Source organism: Lepus europaeus, chromosome 14 (assembly GCF_033115175.1).
Source record: "Lepus europaeus isolate LE1 chromosome 14, mLepTim1.pri, whole genome shotgun sequence".
In the NCBI taxonomy this organism is placed as follows: domain Eukaryota; kingdom Metazoa; phylum Chordata; class Mammalia; order Lagomorpha; family Leporidae; genus Lepus; species Lepus europaeus.
This window is the reverse complement of record NC_084840.1, coordinates 81,335,988-81,354,162: the sequence shown is the minus strand read 5'-3', so window position 1 is coordinate 81,354,162 and position 18,175 is coordinate 81,335,988.

Here is an 18,175-nt window from a genome sequence, read left to right as displayed (position 1 = left end):
TTTGTCTACTGGTTTTGGCATGGGGCCTCTTGGAGTCGGGCTCTGGGGCGGGGGACTTCCAGTTTCTAGTGGGGAAGGAAAGAGAGACGGAGATGCGCTGTAGCCCCGTGCCAGGAGGCATTTTTGTCTGTGGTTTGGGAGAGGGCATGTGACGCGTCTGTGATGACTGGAGCCCAAAGAAGCTTTGCGGTGAGGCGAGATGCACAACCTTGGAAGCAGTCTGTGAAGGGGTAACTCTGAATGCATCGGTGAGCTCTAGGTGGCGGCCAGTGCGGAGTGCAGGAGTGGGAAAGCAGAGACCCCTCAGCATTTCTTGGGCTCAAAGAAGGCAGCAGGACGTCTGTAAGGGAAACACTGTGTAGCTGGGAAGTCCTTTTTGTCTCTCCTTCTCCTTCTGTGTTTCTGCCTCGGCCTCTGCCTGTTTCTGGTTTTCCAAGAAAGAAGCAAATCGCAACAAAAAAGAAACTCCGCGCACCCCACACCCCACAAAAAACCAACTAGAGTGTTCCTGAATTTCCAATGCCTTGAAAGTCTTCCAAGTATCTGTGGGGACAGATAGATACTTGGCACGAGAGGAGAGTGGGACCCAAGGACATGCTAGCACGGGGCGGGAGACCGTCCCTGTTCCTGCCACATGCTCGAAAGGCCCCCAACTGCCGGTGATGGTCCAGGAGGAAAGCAGGAGCCAAGAACCTCAGAGGGCTGTGCCGTGCGAGTGGCCGTGTCCAGAGCACGAGGCACGGATGTGCGTCTTGGACAAGCTCACAACAGCACAGGCCATGACGACAAAAAGAGACAAGTGGGATTCCATTTTGAAACAGATGTTGTTTATTCTTTCGAAACACAGAGCTAGGAGAGGCATAGCCGCAGAGAGAGAGAGAGAGAGAGAGAGGGAGAGAGAGAGAGAGAGAGGGAGGGAGGGACGAAGGGAGGGAGGGAGGGGACTTCCAGCTTCTGGATCACTCTCCAAATGACCAGAATGGCTGGAGTGGGCCGAACCAAAGGCAGTGCCCTCTCGAGGTGCCCCCTCTGTCCCACAGGTCCTGTGTGGGGATCTCATGGGGGCCACCCGTGTCCTGTGCCCGCGGAAATGGTGGATATGTGAGCAAGCAGAGGTGGAGAAGCCACTCTAGGCACAGTGAATTAAAATGACAAGCGAAGCCGAAACAAAAGTTGCATTTTCAGAACATTGAACTCGGAGCATGAGGTATGTTGATGCATAAGGTCCAATGTGCTGAGGGGAAGAAAAGTGATCTTGGGTTCCATAATCCGTTTCCAGTGCAACCCCCCAGGCAAGATCCAAAGCAAAACTTAATGCATTGCATGGCTGAATGTGAAACGTCTTGCATAGAGGAGTGTGGCTGGTGCGAGTCGGGCCTGGCTTCCAAGTGTGGAGAGGCCAGGCAGGTGTCAAGAGGTGATGGGCGGCCCCCCTCCTGTAGGTGAGATGGGGGCGGAGCCTCGGGCTGAGGGGCGAGCCCTGGGGCGGGGCTGCCTGGCCCTGCCCTCTGTGACGTCAGGGTGCGTCTGCGTGGGTGGGCGGAGGGCGGGGGCGTGATCCTGTGGAGGCTGCCAGCTTGGCGGGTCCTGGAGCAGCGAGCGGAGGCGAGTTGGAGCACCGGGCTGAGTGGTAGGTGACCTCGGCAGGAATCTCCTCAGCCCGATGTGCCCCCGCCTGTGGCTGTCTTGGGACCGGCTCTCTCCGGACGCACGGCAATGGTGAGTTTGTGCGCGGGGAGGTCAAGAAGCTGCGGCGTCGGCCCCCCAAATGCCGCCCTGGCCCAGGCCCAGGCCAGCTTGACATGGAGCGGGGAGCGCCGGGCGTGCTGGCAAGCCGAATGCGCCGGGACTGTTGGGTGGGTGTGCACTGGGGGCCCGCACCCAGGCCCTCCAGGTGTCCAGAGAGGGTTGGGCAAGCCCGGTGCCTGGAGTGTGGGTTCAAGAGGGAAGGTGTGGGGGCCGGCAGAGGCTTGGTCCTCGGGGGAGGGCGGGGGGAAGCTGCATGCTCTCGCATCCTCCCCTATGGGGCATGGCGGGTTTTCCTGCCAGGGTCCAGAGGGTGCTTCTTGACACCCTGTGGGAGCCAGGCGGAGGGGCGGGTGCGAGCTGCAGGTGCCAGGCACCCTGCTGGCCGCGTGGATGGGCTGACAGTCCCGTGGCTCTCGGTAGGACAGCGGCAGGTGGTGCGGGAGTTGTGTCTGTGGTCGGTCGGGACGCTCTCAGCTGGTTCCCTCTCAGACGGAACGAGTTTCTGGGATTGGAAGCTGAGTGGGCTTGGGTGGGCTTCCGTGGATTCCGGAAATGCACGCACCCCACCCCCTACCCCCACCACCCACCCCCGGGTTCAATGTGTGGCTGAGGGTTGTCTGTGGTACTCCAGCCACAGGGCTCAGAGGGCCACTGGGCCTGAGGATGCGAGGAGAAGCAGAAGGGCAAGAGGATCACCCCCACCTTTCCGCTGAGAATGGCGAGAACCACGGGCGTGAGGTCGAGGATAGGACTAGGGGGTGTCCTTGGACTGTCCCGCACTTCTCAGAGGGCTGGGCCACGCGCCTGACAGGAGCTGCAGCAAAGGTGCCGGATGCTCCCTGTGTGGCACTGCCCAACACCGGGCCCTTCATTCGGGAGGTTTGCAGTGACATCCTTTACTTGGATGTGTGTTGGGGAGGGAGCTGGTGGCAGGGAGCCCAGAGAGCACGTGTGTGATCCTCGACAGATGTGTGTTCAGGTGACGGAGGAGTTCATGTTGGTTGCTGGGATGCAGACCATGGTCTCCAGGCCCCGCCTCTCCCAGACATGGGCATCTGGCAGTTGTTGCCTGGCCCTATCGGAAACTGCACCTGCTGCCGGCTAGGACTTCCCCCTCACCTCCCTCCCGCAGCCCTTCCTTTCACAGCTAGATGCACCTTTTTGGTGTCCTGTCCCAAAAGGCCTGCAGTGCCGTGGGCTTGGAAACAGGCACACGGCTGAAATGAGGGGGCTTGAGGTGCGGGACACGAATGCCAGTGCGTGTGCTTCCCCGGGATGCGTCCCAGGTGTTGGCGCGTCTTGAGGCCAGAGGCAGGCGTGGCTGGGTGACGCTCAGTGCCCTGCTGACCTCACCCGCCAGGTTGGAGGACATGAGAGACGCTTAGCAGTGTTCACTGGGGCGCACGTCCTTTCTCGGTGCTCTCTGGAGAAGTGGCCCAGGCCCAAGACGAGAGAGCGCTGCATGAGAAACGCAAGGAAGCTGCGGGTCTGCTGTGTCCCCTTAAAAGGCGGACTTGGTATCCGTTGGGGTGGTTTTCTCTCTGTGCTAGCTGAATTGTGTGCAGTTGCAGGTCGGGGCACCTCGGGAGAGGTCAAGCCTCCTGTCCTTCTTGCAGCTGATGCCTCTTGAGCTCCCCAGTAGGGCTGAGAGCAGCAACAGAAAACCCAAGGACACAGAGCAAAGTCCTCTGCTCTTGTAGGAGCTACAGTCTCCTGGAAGTCCGAGGTAAGCATGCACGGGTTTTCGTGACACGAGGCTTGACAGGATCCAAGGGAGCGTCCAGCTGTGTGCTTGTGGACTGTTTCCTCAAAGCCTGGAGGGGAGCAGGGAGCTCCTTGCAGGCGGAGAGGTAAGGACTGGCTAAGATTTCAGCAAATTGTATAGAAAAAAATTTCCATAAACAATTGAAACAAGGTCTATTCAAAGTCATTGCACGTGAATGTATTAATTTTACTTCTGTATATAACCTGTTAGGTTCTCTATTAGTTGTGACAGATCAGGTAGAACATACAGTATTTGTCCTTTTGGGATTGGTGTTTTTCACTAAGTATGATGTTTTCTAGTTTCATCTACTGTATTGCAAATGACAGGATTTCTTTTTTTTTTTTTACCACTCTGTACAGGACTCACAATTTCTTTATCCATTTTTCAGTTGATGGGCATTTGGGTTGATTCCATATCTAAGCTATTGTGAATAGAGCTGCAGTAAACATGGAAGTTCAAATAACACTTTAATATGCTGATTTCATTTCCATTGAGTAAATTCCCTGGAGTAGGATGGCTGGGTTATGGTAGATTTATATTCAGATTTTTTATACTGTCTTCCATATTCATTTTACCAGTTTACATTCCAACCAACAGTGGATTAGGCTATTTTTTCCCCACATCCTCGCCAGCATTTGTTGTTTTTTGATTTCTGTATGAAAGCCACTCTAACTGGGGTGAGGTGAAACCTCATTGTGGTTTTGATGGCTAGTGATCCTGGGCATTTTTTCATTTGTCTGTTGGCCTTTTGGATTTCCTCTTGAAAAATGACTGTTTAAGTCCTTGGTCCTTCTCTTATGTGCGTTGTTTGTTTTGTTTGTTGTGGAGTTTTCTGATATGTTTATACATTCTGGCTATTAATCCTTTATCAGTTTCATAGTTTGCAAATAATTTCTCCTATTCTGTCAGTTGCCTCTTCACTTTCCTGTATCTTTTGCAATACAAAGTTTCTCAATTTGATGTAACATTGCTTTAAGCTATTCTGGGGTCTCCTATGTTTCCATTTAAATTTCAGCATCATTTTTTCTATATCTGAGAAGACTTTGGTATTTTGATCGGAATTGCATTGAAAGTGTAAATTGCTTTTGGAAGAATGGGCATTTTTATGATATTGATCCTTCCAATCCATGAAAATGGAAAATTGTTCCATCTTTTTGTATCTTCTTCTATTTCTTTCTTTAATGTTTTGTAATTCTCATTGTAGAGATCTTTGACATCTTTGATTAAATTTGTTCAAAGGTATTTGATTTCTTTTGTAGCAATTGTGTTCTTTCTCACCCATGGCATTTTCTGTGTATACAGAGCTGTTGATTTTTGTGTATTGGTTTTTACATATATATACCATTTTATTTTATTTTTTAATTATTGTCTTAAATTTTTTATGCATTTGTTTTATTTTTCACTTTTATTTAATGAATAGAAATTTCCAAAGTACAGCTTATGGACTACAATGGCTTCCCCCCCCCATAACTTCCCTCCCAGCTGCAACCCTCCCCTTTCCCTCTCCCTCTCCCCTTCCATTCACATCAAGATTCATTTTCAATTCTCTTTATATACAGAAGATCAGTTTAGCATATATTAAGTAAAGATTTCAACAGTTTGCACCCACATAGAAACACAGAGTGTAAAATCTGTTTGAGTACTAGTTATAGCATTAAATCACAATGTACAGCATATTAGCACAGAGATCCTACATGAGGAGTAAGTGCACAGTGACTCCTGTTGTTGATTTAACAAATTAACATTCTTGTTTATGGCATCAGTAATCCCCCTAGGCGCTAGTCATGAGTTGCCAAGGCTATGGAAGCCTTTTGAGTTCACCGACTTTGATCTTATTCTGATAGGGTCATAGTCAAAGTGGAAGTGCTCTCCTCCCTTCAGAGAAAGGTACCTCCATCTTTGATGGCCCCATTCTTTCCACTGGGATCTCACTCGCAGAGATCTTTCAGTTAGGTCTTCTTCTTCTTCTTTTTTTTTTCTTTTCCATGGTATCTTGGCTTTCCATGCCTACAATACTCTCATGGGCTCTTCAGCCAGATTCGAATGCCTTAAGGGCTGATTCTGAGGCCAGAGTGCTGTTTAGGACATCTGGCATTCTGAGTCTGCTGTGTATCCCGCTTCCCATGTTGGATCGTTCTCTCCTTTTTTATTCTATCATTTAGTATTAGCAGACACTAGTCTTGTTTGTGTGATCCTTTTGGCTCATAGTCCTATCATTATGATCAATTGTGAACAGAAACTGATCACTTGGACTAGTGAGATGGCATTGGTACATGCCACCTTGATGGGATTGAATTGGATTCCCCTGGTATGTTTCTAACTCCACCATTTGGGACAAGTCAGCGTGAGCATGTCCCAAATTGCACATCTCTTCCCTCTCTTATTCCCGCTCTTATATTTAACAGCAATCATATTTCAGTTAAGTTTCAACACTTAATAATACCTGTGCATTGATTACAATATTCAACCAAAAGTATTAAGTAGAACAAACAAAAAAAATACTAAGAGGGATAAGGTATTAAGTTGTTCATCAACAGTCAGGGCAAGGGATGATCAAGTCACCATTTCTATAGTGTCCATTTGATTTTAACAGGTTTCCTTTTTGGTGCTCGGTTAGTTGTCACTGTTCAGGGAGAACATAAGATATTTGTCCCTTTGGGACTGGCTTATTTCACTCAGCATAATGTTTTCCAAATTCCTAATGGGGATCATATTTCAGTTAAAATTTAAACACCTAAGCATAATTGTGTGTTAATTACAGAGTTCAACCACTAGTACTAGAACAACAAAAACAAAAAAAAACTAAAAAGGATAAAGTATTATGTTGTACATCAACAGTCAGGACAAGAGGTGATCAAGTCACTGTTTCTCAGTGTCCGTTTCACTTCAACAGGTTTCCCCTTTGGTGCTCAGTTAGTTGTCACCGGTAAGGGAAAACAAATGATATTTGTCCCTTTGGGATGGGCTTAATTGACTCTGCCTGATGTTTTCCAGATTCCTCCATTTTGTTGCAAATGACCGAGTTTCATTGTTTGACTGCTGTGTAGTATTCTATAGAGTACATGTCCCATAATTTCTTTATCCAGTCTACTGTTGATGGGCATTTGGGTTGGTTCCAGGTCTTAGTATTGTGAATTGAGCTGCAATAAACATTAAGGTGCAGACAGCTTTTTTGTTTGCCGATTTAATTTCCTTTGGGTAAATTCCAAGGAGTGGGATGGCTGGGTTGTATGGTAGGGTTATATTCAGGTTTCTGAGGAATCTCCAGACTGACTTCCATAGTGGCTTAAGCAGTTTGCATTCCCACCAACAGTGGGTTAGTGTCCCTTTTTCCCCACATCCTCTCCAGCTTCTGTTGTTGGTAGATTTCTGAATGTGAGCCATTCTAACCAGGGTGAGGTGAAACCTCATTGTGGTTTTGATTTGCATTTCTCTGATTGCTAGTGATCCTGAACATTTTTTTCATGTGTCTGTTGGCCATTTGGATTTCCTCTTTTGAAAAATGTCTATTGAGGTCCTTGGCCCATCTCTTAAGTGGGTTGTTTGTTTTGTTGTTGTGGAGTTTCTTGATTTCTTTGTAGATTCTGGTTATCAACCCTTTATCTGTTGCATAGTTTGCAAATATATTTTCCCATTCTGTAGGTTGCCTCTTCACTTTCCTGACTGTTTCTTTTGAAGTACAGAAACTTCTCAATTTGATGCAATCCCAAATGTTAATTTTGACTGTGACTGCCTGTGCTTCTGGGGTCTTTTCCAAGAAGTCTTTGCCAGTACCTATGTCTTGCAGGGTTTCTCCAATGCTCTCTAATAATTTGATGGTGTTGGGTTGTAGATTTAAGTCTTTAATCCATGTTGAGTGAATTTTTGTGTAAGGTGAAAGGTAGGGGTCTTGCTTCATGCTTCTGTACGTGGAAATCCAATTTTCCCAGCGCCATTTATTGAATAGACTGTCCTTATTCCAGGGATTGGTTTTGGATCCTTGATCAAATAGAAGTTGACTGTAGAGTTTAGATTGATTTCTGGTGTTTCTATTCTATTCCATTGGTCTATCCATCTGTTTCTGTACCAGCACCATGCTGTTTTGATTACAGCTGCCCTGTAGTATGTCCTGAAATCTGGTATTGTGATGCCTCCAGCTTTGTTTTTTTTTTGTACAAGATTGCGTTAGCTATTCAAGGTCTCCCGTGTCTCCATATGAATTTCAGCATCATTTTTTCTAGATCTGAGTAGAAGGTCTTTGGTATCTTGATTGGTATCGCATTGAATGTATAAATTGCTTTTGGGAGAATAGACATTTTGATGATATTGATTCTTCCAATCCATGAGCATGGAAGATTTGTCCATTTTTTGGTATCCTCTTCTATTTCTTTCTTTAAGATTTTGTAATTCTCATCATAGAGATCTTTAAAGACTTGGTTAAGTTTATTCTACCTTAAGATCTCTGTGATTTTTGTGTATTGATTTTATATCCTGCTACTTTGCCAAACTTCTATGAGTTCCAATAGTCTCTTGGTGGAGTCTTTTGGATCCCTTATATATAGAATAATGTCATCTGCAAATAAGGATAGTTAGATTTCCTCTTTCCCAATTTTTATTTCTTTGATTTCTTTTTCTTGCCTAATGACTCTGGCTAGAATTTCTAGGACTATATTGAATAGCAGTGGTGAGAGCAGGCATCCTTATCTGGTTCTGGATTCCAGTGGGAATTCTTCCAACTTTTCCCCATTCAATATAAGGCTGGCCATGAGTTTGTCTTAAATTTCCTTGATGGTTTTGAGGAATGTTCCTTCTATACCCAGTTTGCTTAGAGTTTTCATCATGAAAGTATCTTGTATTTTATTGGGTGCATTATCTGCATCTGTTGAGAAAATCATAGGATTTTATACTTCAGTTTTTTAATGTGATCTTATCACATTGATTGATTTACAAATGTTGAACCATTCTTGCATACCAGGGATAAATCCCACTTGGTCTGGGTGAATGATCTTTCTGATATGTTGGATTTGATTGGTTAGAATTTTGTCGAGGATTTTTGTGTCTGTGTCCATCAGGAAAATTGGTCTGTAGTTTTCTTTCTCTGTTGTGTCTTTTCCGGGTTTAGAAATTAAGGTGATGCTGGCTTCATAGAAAGAATTTGGGAGCGTTCCCTCTCTTTTGATTGTTCTGAATAGTTTGAGAAGAATTGGAGTCAGTTCTTCTTTAAATATCTGATAGAATTCAGCATAGAAGCCATCCAGTCCTGTGCTTTTCTTTGTTGGGGTGGGGGGTCTTTATTATTGATTCTTTTTGTCTTTTTTTAACAGTTTTCCTGTTAAAGTCTATTTTGTCTGATACTAGGATGGCTACCCCAGCTCTTTTTTGGTTTGTGTTAGCATAGACTATCTTTTTCCATCCTTTCACTTTCAGTCTGCATGCATCTTTGTTGGTGAGATGTGTGACTTGTAGGCAGCCAGTAGATGTGTTTTGATTTTTAATCCGTTCAGCCAGTCTGTATTTTAACTAGAGTTAAGGCCATTTGCATTCAAGGTGACTACTGATAAGTAATGAATTTGCCCTGCCATTTTCCCATAAGTATTCCTATTTTTTACTTGGATTTCCTTTGTGCTTTTACTGGGAGATTCTTTCTTTTCCCTTCTTTTGCAGTGATGACAATGTTTCTGTTTTTCTGTGTGCGGCACATCCTTAAGCAATTTCTGTAAGGCTGGATGAGTGGTGACAAATTCTTTCAATTTCTGTTTGTCATGGAATGTTAGGAAACTGGTGCAGTTTTAGCCAGGTGGCCACATGGCCCAGCTACCTGAGCCAGGCTCCATCCCCATCCTAATGGGATTCACTGCTTCTGCTTCCCTGCCCGCCCTCAGGCAAAGTTTTAAAAGGGCCTGTTCCTGAACACGTGCTCTCTTGGCTCTTGGTTCTTCTCTCCTGCGCTCTCCTCTCTCTTGGCTCATCTCTCTATCTTCTCTCCTCTGTCTCTCTCTCTCTCTCTTTTTTTCCTTTGCCACCCCTTCACTCTGGTCTGTAGGATGTTCCCAAATAAACCATTTCCCTTACTCCGGTGTCTGGTGTGCTTTGTGACGGCTAACATTAAGAGATATCATTGGTGCCATGACTTGGGTAAAGTTATATTGATAATCTAGCATCCCCCAGTGCTTTGGGGTCCTGGATTTTTGCTAGTCGTGAAGCACACCTCCGGAACTCTTTCCAAGCCACCGAACACTCTGCGATCTCCATCCAAATATCGACCTTCCAAATTTTGAGGTAAGACGCGGAACGGGAAGCTCTCACGGTGACTCTACTTTTCTACTGAGTTGTGGTCTACTCTCGTCTACATTCGCCTGAGGCTTTTCTACTTTCGTCCAAGGTCGTAGTGCAAGACACCACTACTCCTACTTAAGGCCTTTAGCCTCTACGGACACTGTGTCCAGGCAACAGTGGGTGCGAGTGATGACTCCATCACTGTTTGGCTCTTTACAGGCTAGCCCTGGGCTTCAGTGGGTGCTTGGTGATGACCCCGCCTTCTGCTCCCATATTCTCTTGCTAGTCAGATAGCCAGGATGCAAGGATGCTTGCAATCCACGGATCTGACTCTACAGGTTGCAATGGGAACTTTTCTCGAACCACGTTCCATCTGATGGTTCTTCTCAAATGGCCCCAGCCCTCAAAAAGTGGCCCCTCCCTGAGGGATCGGAAGTCGGAGTAGTTTGACCCTGATAACATCTTTATCACTTCCATGAGTGTTCGGGAAAATGGAAGGAGATTCCATATGTTCAAGCCTTTTCCTATCTTCAATCTAAACTCCCCTGTGTACTTCGTGCTTTCCCGCTCAAGTCCTTCTGGTCTCCAAAATTCGCACTAGGGGTCAGAGGCCTGAGCAAAAAATCCTTTCTTCTACCCTGATCCTGTTCCTGCAACTACCACAACCTCCTTTGATCCTGCAGATGAGCCTCCCCCTTACTGCTCCAATCTACAGGCACCGGCTCAGCCGCCTCCTGAGGCCTCAGTGGCTGAAGTTCCAGTGCCATTATCTCCAACACAGCAGCTCCGACCCTGGCTGCATCCTCACCTCCCTCTCCCATCAAATTCCAGGGGGTGGGGTCAACCTCTACTCCCACCTCCACTGCAGTCTCTTCCATCTTATCTCAAGCCTCTTGCTTATCCATTCCTCAAAGCCATTCTCTGCCCCGAGTTCCTACCCCTACTCTCACGGTATCTTCCCCTCCCACCTAGAAATTTGGACTTTATCTTAGAACCAGCCCTAGCCCAAAGTCTACTATATCTGCCTTATCAGTTTGGATATAGCGGTCTCCATGGTCTCCAACTGGTCTTTTGTCCCTCTCTGGTCCCAGTCTTAGCATAAGAATAACAAGGGAATAGTAGTCCAACCCTTTTGGGCTCCCTGCTTATTGAGAAACAAATTAGGTATCCCACCCTTCTGATGGCTCTTTGTTTTATCAGGAGCAAGCCAGACAGGAGAATCAGATTTCCTGCATGGACCTGGCCCACTGTAACTAATTTTTCTTTAAATCTAAAAAGATCATTACCTTTAAAAATATTCCTTTGTAAAATGCTGAACTTATTTTGCAATTTATTTTAACAGGTTTCCGGGTAATCAGTACTCAATGAAACAGCAATGGGTAATTAGTACTTGTCTTAGATTAATGCAATTTTAATTTAAATTAAATTCAGATAAAATATATCAGCATCATAAGTCATTTAGGTATAACTGCCAATTTAAATTGGGTAAAGGCAAATGAAATAAATGACTAAATGTAAACTTTTGTATACTCAACGTGTTATATTCTATAAAAAACTATTTGGGTTAGTTTACAAGTTGTCTATGAAAATAGTTGAACACTGTTTAAAGTAACTAAGGCTAAAATTTGATGTATTAACTTAATCTTAATTTGGAGATTTTCAACAGGTTATTTCAAAATGTAAATCAAGGACATTGGCAGATGGAAGATGTCACAAGTATACTGATCTGTTTCTCTTTGACATAGAATTAAAATCTGGTTCTATGTTAAAGCAATGAGTTAAAGTAATCTATTGTCTTCTTGATGTCTGTTAAATTCTAATTGTTTAAAAACAGCTGAATTTTTATTAGGAGCTATGGATTATCTAAATATGTGCTTATTTTCAAACATTTAAATAATCACCTTGTAACAATGATCAATAATGTAGATTATGTCATGATGTTAAAGAATCTTCAACCAGGTATTTTGGATTTTGAGCCTTCTTGGCATTCTCGACAGGCATTCAAAAAAATCAGTTTCAAAAAATTTGGACTCTGAAATTTCCAGTAAATTCTGGACTTCGGTTTTTCCATTTCGGGCCAAACTGAAAAAACTGAAGGACCTATGTCTCTCATCTTGTAGAGACACCAACTAAACAGGCTATTTGGAGTATATTAGAAGTACTGTCAAGATGCGAAGTGGTGCTAAATTTTAAGTTTCTATAATATAAAATGCCATTAATACAAATGTCTGAGAATTAAAAAGTCTAATGATCTTGTGTTACTAGACATGACAGTTAATCTCAATGAGAAAGCTCCAGAGGCCTAACGATGGAAAATGCTTTGTAAAATCCTACAGGTGCTTTCAGAAATACTGTGTGCAATAAGCAAATGCCTCTTGTTGGTATGTGAGTTTATAATTTTAAATGTGGCAACTTAAAGTCTTTTGTCATCCTCAGTTTTATATATCAGATTTGCTGCTCATGAAACTAAAGCGTTGTTGGTTCTGTGTTTAGCTTGTCCTCCTATAGGTTCTGATGAACTTTTTCCAGCCACTTCTATTGTATTCAGTACTTTGGGATGGCTCTATAAACAAATGAAGCCAATAATGTATTAAAGGTACCAACTGAGAGAAAATATGGTTAACTGAGATTACTAAAAACAAAAGTAGGCATAAACTCTTTGTGTGGTCCCAGGGGTAGATCAAACGAATACCCACAGAGGCCAGATTTCAACTACCCTCGATTCCACTCAGCTGTGCAGAATTACTTCCCAACTGAGTCAAAAAAAAAAAAAGAGAGAGCAAGGGAGGGAGAGAACAATCTGTGTGAGTCACCTTTGGCACACCCTTAAACCTGAAGAATCAAACAGAAATCTCTGGCCACACCCATCACAGCCTCTAAGAATCCATCAAAGCAGACAGCCCATTTAATCTAGAGGCATAGTATAACGAGAAAAAAACACCACAGCAAAAAAAAAATTATCTCCAATATGCCAAACAACAAACGCAAAAACCGAGGTAACAAGAGCAAGGAAGACACTATGATGCCCTCAAATGAACAAGACACCCCAATTCAGGATTATTAAGATGAAGAAATAGAGGAAATGCAAGAAGCGGATCTCAAAAAGTTGATAAGAACATTAAGAAGTTCTCAAAAACAAATTCTTGAACTACAGAAATCCTTAATGGACAATATAGAAAATCTCTTGCGCGAAAATGAAATATTAAGGAGGAATCAAAATGAAATGAAACAACTAGTAGAACATGAAACTGTGATATTGACAAAAAACCACAATGAAATGAAGAACTCAATAGATCAAATGACAAACACATTAGAGAGCCTTAAAAACAGAATGGGTGAAGCAGAAGAGAGAATATCAGATTTAGAAGACAGAGAACAGGAAAAGAAACAGTCAAACCAAAGAAAAGAAGAGGAAATCAGAAATCTAAAAAATATTGTCGGGAATCTACAGGATACTGTTAAAAAACCCAACATTCGGGTTCTAGGAGTTCCTGAAGGCATGGAGAGGGAGAAAGAATTAGAAGGCCTTTTTAGTGAGATACTAGCAGAAAATTTCCCGGGTCTGGAGAAGGACAGAGACATCCTAGTACAGGAAGCTCATAGAACTCCTAATAAATATGACCAAAAGAGATCCTCACCACAACACGTCGTAATTAAACTCATCACAGTGAAACATAAAAGATCTTAAAATGCGCAAGAGAGAAACATCAGATTACTCTCAGAGGATCTCCAATTAGACTCACAGCTGACTTCTCACCAGAAACGCTACAAGCGAGGAGGGAATGACGAGATATAGCCCAGGTACTAAGAGAGAAAACTATGAAAACTAATATTCTCTCTAGGAGAGAATATTATATCCTGCAAAGCTCTCATTTGTGAATGAAGGTGAAATAAAGACCTTCCACAGCAAACAGAAATTGAAAGAATTTGTCGCCACTCGTCCAGCCCTGCAAAAGATGCTTAAAGATGTGCTACACACAGAAACACGGTTATCAATATGAAAGAAGTTAAAGGAAGGAAACCTCATAGAAAAAGATCACAGGAATCTCAAAGCATGTATTAGAAAATATCTTTGGCAAATGGCAGGGCAAAGTTACTGCTTCTCAATAGTCACGACATTGAACGTTAATGGCCTGAACTGCCCAGTTAAAAGACGCCGATTGGCTGATTGGGTTAAGGAATAAAACCCATCTTTTTGCTGCTTACAAGAAACACATCTTTCCAACAATGATGCATACAGACTGAAAGTGAAAGGCTGGAAAAAGATATACCATGCCAACAGAAATTTAAAAAGAGCGGGCGTAGCCATCTTACTTTCAGACAACATAAACTTTACCACAAAAACTGTTAGGAGAGACAAAGAGGGGCACTATATAATAATTAAGGGATCCTTTCAACAGGAAGATATAACGATTATCAATGTTTATGCCCCTAATTGCAGAGCACCAGTTTATTTAAAAGACTTGTTGAGGGACTTAAAGGGAGAATTAGATTCCAATACAATAGTTCTGGGGGACTTCAATACTACACTCTCAGAGATAGATCAACAGGACAGAAGATCAACAAGGAGACAGCAAGACCCCTACCTTTCACCTTACACAAAAATTCACTCAACATGGATTAAAGACTTAAATCTATGACCCAACACCATCAAATTATTAGAGAGCATTGGAGAAACCCTGCAAGACATAGGTACTGGCAAAGACTTCTTGGAAAAGACCCCAGAAGCACAGGCAGTCACAGCCAAAATTAACATTTGGGATTACATCAAATTGAGAAGTTTCTGTACTTCAAAAGAAACAGGAAAGTGAAGAGGCAACCTACAGAATGGGAAAATATATTTGCAAACTATGCAACAGATAAAGGGTTGATAACCAGAATCTACAAAGAAATCAAGAAACTCCACAACAACAAAACAAACAACCCACTTAAGAGATGGGCCAAGGACCTCAATAGACATTTTTCAAAAGAGGAAATCCAAATGGCCAACAGACACATGAAAAAAATGTTCAGGATCACTAGCAATCAGAGAAATGCAAATCAAAACCACAATGAGGTTTCACCTCACCCTGGTTAGAATGGCTCACATTCAGAAATCTACCAACAACAGAAGCTGGAGAGGATGTGGGGAAAAAGGGACACTAACCCACTGTTGGTGGGAATGCAAACTGCTTAAGCCACTATGGAAGTCAGTCTGGAGATTCCTCAGAAACCTGAATATAACCCTACCATACAACCCAGCCATCCCACTCCTTGGAATTTACCCAAAGGAAATTAAATCGGCAAACAAAAAAGCTGTCTGCACCTTAATGTTTATTGCAGCTCAATTCACAATACTAAGACCTGGAACCAACCCAAATGCCCATCAACAGTAGACTGGATAAAGAAATTATGGGACATGTACTCTATAGAATACTATACAGCAGTAAAAAACAATGAAACTCGGTCATTTGCAACAAAATGGAGGAATCTGGAAAACATCAGGCAGAGTCAATTAAGCCCATCCCAAAGGGACAAATATCATTTGTTTTCCCTTATCGGTGACAACTAACTGAGCACCAAAGGGGAAACCTGCTGAAGTGAAACGGACACTGAGAAACAGTGACTTGATCACCTCTTGTCCTGACGGTTGATGTACAATGTAATACTTTATCCTTTTTAGTATGTGTTGTTGTTTTTGTTGTTCTAGTACTAGTGGTTGAACTCTGTAATTAACACACAGTTATTCTTAGGTGTTTAAATTTTAACTGAAAAGTGATCCCTGTTAAATGTAAAAGTGGGAAAAAGAGATGGAGGAGATGGACAATTTGGGACATGCTCAAGCTGACTTGCCCCAAATGGTGGAGTTAGAAACGTGCCAGGGGATTCCAATACAATCCCATCAAGGTGGCATGTGCCAATGCCATGTCACTAGTCCAGGTGATCAATTTCAGTTCACAATTGATGACTCTGATAGGTCTAAGAGTCAAAGGGATCACACAAACAAGACTAGTGTCTGCTAATACTAACTGATAGAATCAAAAAGGGAGAGAACGATCCAACATGGGAAGCGGGATACACAGCAGACTTATAGAATGGCAGATGTCCTAAACAGCACTCTGGCCTCAGAATCAGCCCTTAAGGCATTTGGATCTGGCTGAAGAGCCCGTGAGAGTATTGTAGGCATGGAAAGCCAAGACACTCTGGCAAAAAAAAAAAAAAAGAAGAAGAAGACCTAACTGAAAGATCTCAGCGAGTGAGATCCCAGTGGAAAGAACGGGGCCATCAAAGATGGAGGTACCTTTCTCTGAAGGGAGAAGAGAACTTCCACTTTTGACTATGACCCTATCAGAATAAGATCAAAGTCGGTGAACTCAAAAGGCTCCCATAGCCTTGGCAACTCATGACTAGAGCTTAGGGAGATTACTGAAGCCGTAAACAAGAGTGTCAAATTGTTAAGTCAGCAACAGGAGTCACTGTGTACTTACATGTCATGTGGGATCTGTCCTTAATGTGTTGTCCAATGTGAAATGATGCTATAACTAGTACTAAAACAGTATTTTTACACTTTGTGTGTCTGTATGGGTGCAAACTGATGAAATCTTTACTTAGCATATACTGAATCGATCTTCTGTATATAAAGATAATTGGAAATGGAAAAAAAAACCTGGTGTTAAATTGGAAATTGCATAGAAAATTAATTTTTAAAAAATATCATGTAGGATCTCTGTCTTTAATGTGCTGTACACTGTTATTTAATGCTATAACTAGTACTCCAACAGTATTTTTTCACTCTGTGTTGCTATGTGGGGGCAAACTGTTGAAATCTTTACTTAATATATACTAAACCGATCTTCTGTATATAAAAAAAAAAAAGATCGGAGTTGGTGAACTCAAAAGGCTCCCATAGCCTTGGCAACTCATGACAAGAGCCTAGGGTGATTACTGACGCCATAAACAAGAGTGTCAATTGTTAAATAAACAACAGGAGTCACTGTGCACTTACACCCCATGTAGGATCTCTGTCCTTAATGGGTTGTACTTTGTGAATTAATGGTATAACTAGTACTCAAACAGTACTTTACACTTTGTGTTTCTGTGTGGGTGCAAACTGTTGAAATCTTTACTTAGTATATACTAAATTGATCTTCTGTATATAAAGATAATTGAAAATTAATCTTGATGTGAATGGCATGGGAGAGAGAGTGAGAGATGGGATGGTTGTGGGTGGGAGGGAGGTTATGGGGGAAAAAGCCACTGTAATCCAAAAGCTGTACTTTGGAAATTTATATTTATTAAATAAAAGTTAAAAAATAAGTTTTATTTGTTTATTGAAATGCAGAGAGAGAGAAACTTTCCATCCACTGGTTCACCTCTCACATGCCTTCAGTAGCCAGGACTAGGCCAGGCAAAGCCAGGAGCCCGGAATTCTCTCCAGATCTCCCACATGAGTGGCAGGATCCCAAGTACTTGGGTAATCATCTGCTGCCTCTCAGGCATATTATCAAGGAAGCTGGACTGAAGGCAGAGGTGAGACAGGCACACCAGTATGGGATGTGGGTATCCAAAGTGGTGGCTTAGCCTGCTGTACCACAATGCTTGCCCCCACTAATGGTGTTTTGGGAATGGAACCAAGAGTCAAACCCAGTTACTCCAAGATGGAATGCAGGTGTCTTAGTTGCTACATCAAATACCCATCTCAGTATCATTTTTATGTAAGGTGAAAGGTAGGGGTCTTGCTTCATGCTTCTGCACGTGGAAGTCCAATTTTCCCAGCACCATTTATTGAATAGACTGTCCTTGCTCCAGGAATTGGTTTTAGATCCTTGATCAAATATAAGTTGGCTGTAGAGTTTAGATTGATTTCTGGTGTTTCTATTCTATTCCACTGCTCTGTGCATCTGTTTCTGTACCAAGAACCATGCTGTTTTGATTACAGCTGCCCTGTAGTATGTCCTGAAATCTGGTATTGTGATGCCTCCGGCTTTGTTTTTGTTGTACAAGATTGCTTTAGCTATTCAAGGTCTCCTGTGCCTCCATATGAATTTCAGCAACATTTTTTCTAGATCTGAGAAGAATGTCTTTGGTATTTTGATTGGTATCGCATTGAATCTATAAATTGCTTTTGGGAGAATGGACATTTTGATGATATTGATTCTTCCAGTCCATGAGCTTGGAAGACTTTTCCATTTTTTGGTATCCTCTTCTATTTCTTTCTTTAAAGTTTTGTAATTCTCATCGTAGAGATCTTTAACGTCCTTTTATTCCAAGGTATTTGATTGTTTTTGTAGCTATTGTGAATGGGATTGATCTTAGCAGTTCTTCCTCAGCCGTGGCATTGCCTGTGTATACAAAGGCTGTTGATTTTTGTGCATTGATTTTATATCCTGCTACTTTGCTAAACTCTTCTATGAGTTCCAATAGTCT